The sequence below is a fragment of the Nylanderia fulva genome, unplaced genomic scaffold (assembly GCF_048542155.1).
Source record: "Nylanderia fulva isolate GAGA-0341 unplaced genomic scaffold, ASM4854215v1 Scaffold91, whole genome shotgun sequence".
In the NCBI taxonomy this organism is placed as follows: domain Eukaryota; kingdom Metazoa; phylum Arthropoda; class Insecta; order Hymenoptera; family Formicidae; genus Nylanderia; species Nylanderia fulva.
The window spans coordinates 63,782-72,290 of NW_028191037.1; the positions used below are offsets into that span (position 1 = coordinate 63,782).

Below are 8,509 nucleotides of genomic sequence, written 5' to 3' on the forward strand. Positions count from 1 at the left end.
ACAGAATTCAAAACCGATAAGCCCGTGAGGTTTAAATTAAAAATTCCGGTTATTTTTTGATCATGGTAGTATGTCCTCTATATATTTATATGTATTTTCTCCTTTATATTTCTGTACTCTAGATACTATAAATCTGTTGAAACTGTTCCCCCTCTTTATACTTGTTTGTCAAAATTCACGAACTGCCGTTCGCCGATGGCAGCAGTCGTCTCTCAGCGTTCGATCAGAATAAATCGATTAATACGACAAAGTTCTCCTCAGATCACTTTCCTATCCACCTCGAGATATTTTGACGTCGCCAGTGCCGGATCTCGCGTTTTTCTTAACAAAGTGCCACTTCGAGTTTTTAATAAAAGATTGGAATAGCCTGATAATTTACTTTAATTCGGTCTTTTGCTTCTAATTGTTCTTTTCGTGTTGAACTTTATTTAATTATTTCATTGTATTGTTAATGTATTTCGCCTTTTAATTTGACATAAGTATGTAGCATTCATCATCCACACCTTTCATTTACACTCTACACTTTTATTACACCTTACACTTTTCACTGCACTTTTACACTTTTTACATCTTTATACATTTGTAATAACTTCAATTCATTAATATACATAATGTTTTTAAGAAAAATCAATATTTCCATAACAACACATTCATTCATTTATTTGTTACATATTAATTCTTTTTGTTCTTTCGCTTTATACTTTCAATGAATAAACATTACTTTTTCAAAGATCTGGTGAATTTATTTATAAGTCGCTACATTTTTGGTGACCCCGACGTGATATTAAAGCCGACGTGATATTAAAGCCGACGTGATATTAAAGCCGACGCATTTTAAAGGCTGATGCGGAATAAGTGCCAAGTGATCGTCGTATTTGAAGTCTGCGAAATATTATCATCGCTTGGAAGAATTGCTGGATATTCTGATTTTAAGAGATTTATTCTCCGGATCTTTGAAACATCAGAGGCGGATTAGTCCTTCACGGAAATTCTCAAATCATTTTATCGGATTCCTGGAACAAGAGGAAAATGCCAATCGATAGATCACCAGTTAGACCCTGTTCGGATACACAGATTGATATGGATTTGGCGAGCGGATCAAATCAGGTTGGATCAGATAATATTAATATTTTACCTTCTCAAACTGGACATCAGGTGAGTGATCCTATGTTACAAATTCACTCAAATGAGTTTCGTTTATTAAAACTACCGACTTTCTGGCATAAACAACCTAAACTCTGGTTTGCTTCTATTGAAAGTGAGTTTACGGTTTATCGAATTCGATCAGATGATATTAAATATAGTTCTGTCATTCGTCATCTTGATGAACAAGCCTTAGTAAACATATCTGAAGTCATTGAAAATCCACCTGAAACAGATAAATATAATTATTTAAAGAAAATATTAATAAATCGCTTTACGGATTCAGAGGAAAAACGTTTGAGACAAATATTAGCTGGAATTGAACTTAATGATAAAAAGCCTTTGGAATTACTTCGAGAAATTCGTCATTTGTCTGGAGGATCTTTAGCAGATAGTGTTTTGCAAATGATTTGGCTTCAACGCTTACCACATAGAATTCAAACGACTTTAGCCGTAGTAGAGGATGTTCCTCTTGTTAAACTTGCGGAATTAGCCGATAAAATTGCTGATCGGGACGGCGGTTTGCAAGTCGCGGAAGTTTCCAATAATGCAAATAATAAATCTTCGGATTTCGCGGATTTGCTACGAAGAATCGAAGCTCTTGAAGTTTCTCGTCGTCGAGATCGTTCCAAAAGCCGGTCTAGAGAGAATAGAAGATTTAGATCGTTATCGCGTAACAAAGACAATTCAAATAAAGATATTAAAGATACATCAATTTGTTTTTACCATAAGAAGTTTGGTGATAAGGCTAAACGATGTACTTTACCTTGTTCTATGTCCAAAACATTCTTGGCTTCACAGGAAAACTAAAAACGCCGCTTAAGACTGAGGCTGCTTACGACGGTGTTTCTAACAATCGCCTTATTATTTTCGACAGACATTCAAATTTGAATTTTCTTGTCGATACGGGCGCTGATATATTGTTGTTACCTAAAAAGGTTTTATTGAAGCCGTGGCATACTAATTTAAAACTTTTTGCCGCAAATGGTACTCAAATTAATACTTACGGTTCTAAAACTTTAATTTTGAACCTCGGTTTAAGGAGAGAATTCAAATGGAAATTTTGTGTCGCGGATATTCAACGTCCTATTTTAGGCGCCGATTTCCTTTGTCATTTTAATCTCCTAATTGACATTAAAAACAAGAAATTGATTGATAATGTTACCGGTCTTATGAATACTGGAAAAATTCAAGAAGTTGCACATTTGTCAATTTTTACCACATCTCCTGATTCTGTGTACCACAAATTTTTAACCGAATTTCCAGGACTCACCCGTTTTTCTCCAATTTCCTCGGTAAAAACACATGGTGTTGAACATCATATCGTTACGGAAGGTTCTCCTAAATTTTCGACTCCCAGAAGACTTACTCCTGAGAAACTTAAATGTGCCAAGGAAGAATTCAAGTCTATGATGGAGCAAGGAATTTGCAGGCCTTCAAGCAGCTCCTGGGCAGCCCCTCTACATATGGTACCTAAAAAGGAACAAAATTCTTGGAGACTGTGTGGTGTTATCGTGCACTCAATTCAGTGACTATCCCGGATCGTTATCCCTTACCTCATATTCAAGATTTTTCTTCTTCACTTTTTGGTAAGAATATCTTTTCTAAAATCGACTTAGTTAAAGCGTACTATCAAGTACCCGTCGCTAAAGAAGATATTCACAAAACAGCTGTCACTACTCCATTTGGGCTTTTTGAATTTGTCGTAATGCCTTTCGGTTTACGAAACGCAGCCCAAACTTTTCAACGGCTCATGAACTCTTTACTTAATGATTTGAGTTTTGCCTTTTGTTATCTTGATGACATTCTTATTGCTTCTAAAGATGAGAAAGAACATATTGCTCACTTACGCATTATTTTTGATCGTCTTCAACAAGCTGGAATGACAATCAATGTCGCTAAATGTCTTTTCGGTCAAAGCGAGATTTCTTTTCTTGGTTACTTAGTTTCTAACCAAGGAGTTAAACCTACATCCGAAAAAGTGAAATCAATTATTGATTATCCTAAACCTAAGACACTTCATGAATTACGCAGATTCTTAGGAATTATCAATTATTATCGTCGCTGTCTCAAGGATGCTGCAAATCATCAAGCTCTGTTAACAGAATATTTAAAGGACAGTCGCAAGAGGGATAGAAGAATTATTTCTTGGACTAAAGAAGCGGAATTAGCTTTCGAGTCATGTAAAGAAGAACTTTTACAAGTTACTACCCTTTCTCATCCTGCTCCTCATGCTCCTCTTATTTTAACTTGTGATGCTTCTGACTTTGCTGTTGGTGCATCACTTGAACAGTCTATTGACGACGATATCAAACCAATAGCATTTTTCTCAAAGAAACTAGACAAAGCTCAAAGAAATTATAGCACTTATGATAGAGAACTTCTTAGCATTTATTTGGCTATTAAACATTTCAGGCATTTTGTTGAAGGAAGACAATTGATTATCAGAACTGATCATAAACCTTTGATTTTTGCTTTCCGTCAGAAATTGGATAAAGCGTCACCAAGACAGATCAGACAATTGGACTTTATTGCTCAATTCTCTACAAATATTACCTATATTTCTGGAAAAATGAATTCAGTTGCTGATGCTCTGTCAAGAATTGAATCTATTTCAATGCCTATTATAGTTTCTTTAGAAGAACTTGCTAATTATCAGAAAGAAGATGAAGAACTTCAAGTTTTACTTTCTTCAAATTCTTCACTTCTGTTGAAGAAACTTATTCTTTCAGGATCAACCATACCTATTTATTGTGATTGCTCTTCGGAATTAATTCGTCCATATGTTCCTAAACTCTTACGCAAGAGAATTTTTGATGTTGTTCATGGACTCGCTCACCCCAGCGGCAGATTGACATCTAAACAATTACTACTGAAATTCATTTGGCTTTCTTTGAAGAAAGATGTGAAGGAATGGATTCGAACTTGTCTTCCATGTCAACGTGCGAAGATTTCAAGACACACCAAGAATTCTCCAATTAAGATTGCAATTCCTGATCAACGCTTTCAGCATGTGCATTTAGACATTGTTGGACCACTTCCTATTTGTCAAAATTACCGTTATTGTCTTACTATGATTGATCGTTTTTCCAGATGGCCTGAAGCTGTTCCTATTTCTGAGATTTCTGCTGAAACTATTTCTACAACATTTTATTCACATTGGGTAGCACGTTTTGGTTCTCCTATCAGCATTACAACAGATCAAGGTCCTCAGTTTGAAGCAGCTTTATTCAAAGCTTTAACAAACCTAATTGGATGCCAAAGGATTAGAACTTCTGCTTATCATCCTGCTTCAAATGGAATTCTGGAAAGATGGCATAGGACTTTGAAAGCAGCGATTATGTGCCACGAAACAACCAACTGGGTAGAATCTTTACCTTCAGTTCTTTTGGGATTACGTTCGTGTTTCAAAGAAGATTTAAAAGCTTCACCTGCAGAACTTCTTTATGGATCCACTCTTCGTATTCCTGGAGAATTTTTCATTGAAGAAGATTTTCCTGCAGATCCTGAAATCTTTCTTGAAAAACACAGGATTCATATGAGGAATATCAGATCATCTCCTACAAGTCATCATTGCAAAAGATCACCTTTTGTTCACAAGAATCTTTTTGATTGTACTCATGTTTGGATTCGAGAAGATACTGTTAGGAAGTCACTACAACCTCCTTATTCTGGCCCTTTTCCTATTGAGAAACGTATCTCTGATCATTTATTTGCAGTTAATGTTTCAGGAAGAGTTGTCAATATTTCGACAGAACGTCTCAAGCCAGCCTTCATTCCTAGAACTTCAGATTCTACTGAACTTTCTACCAGATCTTCAGCTCCTGTTCCTGCTATTTCAACTCCTGTTCCTGCTATTTCAACTCCTGTTCCTGCTACTTCAGCTCCTGTTCCTGCTACTTCAGCTCCTGTTTCTGCTACTTCAAATCCTTCTTCTTCTTCTACTGTTGGAAAAGCTTTACGCACCTACCCACCAAAGAAGAAGAAAGTCCATTTCGCAACGAATATCGTCACTTGGGGGGGAGTACTGTAGCATTCATCATCCACACCTTTCATTTACACTCTACACTTTTATTACACCTTACACTTTTCACTGCACTTTTACACTTTTTACATCTTTATACATTTGTAATAACTTCAATTCATTAATATACATAATGTTTTTAAGAAAAATCAATATTTCCATAACAACACATTCATTCATTTATTTGTTACATATTAATTCTTTTTGTTCTTTCGCTTTATACTTTCAATGAATAAACATTACTTTTTCAAAGATCTGGTGAATTTATTTATAAGTCGCTACAAGTATGTACGTTATTTTGACAATTGTATAGTACTTTTTATTAGAACATTTTTTTTGCGTATTGAGGAAGACTAAGTATAGTTCGAAACGTTTAAGAAAATTAAAGTTTTTTGTAATTAGATTTAAAATTATAATTTTTTCCAAGAACAAAGTTTCTTTCTTATTGCTCGTTTTATTTGGCCTAGTAATATTAAAAAAGTTTTTTTGGCGTTTGTTTACATATGAGCTTGAACACGGATATAGATTAGTGGATATTGTATTAAATATTATTATATTTAATATTATTATATAAATTATATATAAATTATATATAAATTATATATGTTTTGCTAATTATGTGTAGGGAACAATAAACATACTAACTTCAAAACTTGCGATTTATTTTCTCCACTGCTACGTGCGCCCTTGTAGAAATTTATCACTAATAACGCCAATTAATCACTTATTTCGAGTACTTAAAATACTGATATACAGTAATTTAAGTACTTGAAATAAGTGATAAATTGGCGTTACTAGTGATAAATTTCTATAAGGGCGTCTTTTAATCCTAATTGTAAAACAAATGTATTTAAAAAAGGCCAACTTATCGAGCAATTCGTGAGATGTTATATTGAATTAGATTTTATTCCATATATATCTTAGAACATAAACCATTACTATACTTTATACATTTACTAACCTGTACGAATCAGGAGTAGCCATAAACCAAAGGGCAATATATAATTGTTTTTCTGCTGAAATTGGTTTCCTACCAGTTACAGTGGATGTGGCATTTAACGCTGGTCCGATCAATGATAAAATCATTTCGAATGTTGCCGGAAACATTCTAGAAAGTTAGGTTATGTTATAAGTTAAATTATATAATTTAATAAAACCAAATGAATAAGATTCCAACTTGATAATTAAACAATATGTTATATGGTGACACGCTTACCTGAAATGTTCTTTAAATACGGTATTGGAATAATTAGGAATCACGCGATCAACATAGTCTGTAATTTTTTCCGTGGCAATCATTTCTCCACGTGATTTGTCTATCATTAATATGAGATACAAAGTTTTCATGTCACTAAGCGAAATTTCATCTTCTTCACTGTCATTCGATTCGGAGCTATCACTTTCATTGTTTAAAAATATCAATGAAGAAATAATTGTTACTGATGAAATTCGATTATTGTATCGTACGGCATCCATTTTCAATTTGCATAGATCGCTTAGGAAATCGTTCCGAAATTCTCAAGCACTCATGCACTTCACGCGCGCATTGAAAAAACGGAACGATTTCGAAGCGTTGCGCATCAGTATTACAGTTTATGCGTTTCATGCGCAACACGGAACGCACCCAAGGTGAACCATTCTTGATGGATGCGCAGTAGTCTAGAACAATCCGACCCATAAGAGCCGTGCTTTAAGCAAAAAAGCACGACGTTTTGCAAAAAAAAACCCGATGTTTATTGGTTGTAAGAAATTATCCCCTCTCTCTTCGTGCGCAATAGTTTACCTTGTATACTTTTACCATGACGCAGACGCTGACTGGGCAGGAGATACAGATAGGAAATCAACTTCTGGGTACCTGCTGCAAGTGTATAATGCTATAGTATTATGGGCAACACATAAATAAACCTCTGTGGCCCTTTCTCCTACGGAAGCTGAATATGTGGCACTAGCAAGTGCTGCTACTGAGTTAGTCTGGCTATGAAATTTAGTGTGATTTCGGCGTTAAGTTTAATGATCCTATAATTATTTTTGAAGACAATCAATCTTGCATTCGTTTACTTGATAAATGGGAACATCGTAAACTCAAACATATAGACGTAAAATATAATTACGTGAGAGATTTGTTTGCTGATAAAATAATCGATGTAAAGTATATACTGTCTAAAGAACAAGTTACAGATATTTTAACTAAAAGTTTAACTGGGCACTATTTTGAAAAATTGCGTAAATCTCTAGGTGTTCTCCAAATATTTCATTTTTTTATTTGTATGAACAATATGTATCTGTATTAATTTTAACTATTATATTGAAGCGGAGTGATAAAATAGGCATTATAAATATTTAAAATCTGGTCTGACAATGAGTCAGTAGACCTAAAGTGCGCTAGTATTCCTACTTTATACAGAGTTCTCTGTTTGTGCGAGAACCTTCGATATAATTTCTCCACATATCAAAGTTACTTTTCTAATTCGCTGATTCTTGGATACGGAACAGTTGGATAGTGAACGTGAAAAACGGTTTGATCTTTTTACAAACAATTTATTAAAACAGTTTATTAACACAGTCGGAGTATTTAATTCAACAAATGTACTCGCGACTCGTATCACGCTCGACGTTCTCATTCGATTAATACGCAAAGTCCAACGCGTGATTCTTTATCGAGAGCGGATAAGGGAGCACCTTGCTCCGTTAATTCTCAGGACAGACTGATTCTCACTTTTTGAATTCGGTAACGAGATCGTCCGAGAGATCACAAATAAGGCGCGTGGCACGTACGTGCTCGACTCCGATTCGCTGGAGCTTGAGCCGAGTATCGAAAACATTCGAGGAAAAACACGTGTTTGTCCATTTCGAGCGCGTGATGTCGAAAATAAGCTAACAACTGTTAAGCAGAACAATATGTCTCAAAATGACTTTATTTTTCGCTTATATTTTTTCTTAATGTTTTGAACACTGTTCGTATTAGCAAAACGTTATAGCCTAATTCAAACTGTATGCAGCAAATATCAGAGCAGCAGCCGATGCTGTGCGCCCAAAATCCAACAGTGTTGAATTTGGACGAGCAGCATTAGCTCCAATGCTTGCTACTTGCTGCGTGCAGTCTGAATTGGGCTTATGAGTAATCACAACTTTAAATACTTTGTATTTGTGACAAGTTTTTTAATTTTTACTTTGTGAATTGTTTTAGATCAGTTTGCACTAAATTTGGAGTTGGCAAAGCAACTGCTTTCAGAGCTGTCAAACGTGTTGTGTATGCACTTCATTGCATCGCACCTAGATTTATTCAGTGGCCGAATGAAGATGTTGCCGCCAATATTATGGAACAATTCGAAAGCATTTGTG

General features: G+C 35.0%; 2 long non-coding RNA genes across 2 annotated transcripts; both read right to left on the minus strand.

Annotated features, from left to right (window-relative positions):
• Positions 1-644: 644 nt before the first annotated feature.
• On the minus strand, positions 645-2,061 carry LOC146719625 (uncharacterized). Its single transcript, XR_014926453.1, has 4 exons — positions 1,910-2,061; positions 1,571-1,783; positions 1,136-1,369; positions 645-1,013 (listed from the first exon to the last, which is right to left on the minus strand). It is a non-coding gene; the product is annotated as an uncharacterized LOC146719625 (long non-coding RNA).
• Positions 2,062-2,152: 91 nt separating this feature from the next.
• On the minus strand, positions 2,153-3,046 carry LOC146719626 (uncharacterized). The gene is made up of 3 exons (XR_014926454.1): positions 2,700-3,046; positions 2,417-2,616; positions 2,153-2,267 (listed from the first exon to the last, which is right to left on the minus strand). It is a non-coding gene; the product is annotated as an uncharacterized LOC146719626 (long non-coding RNA).
• Positions 3,047-8,509: the final 5,463 nt, after the last annotated feature.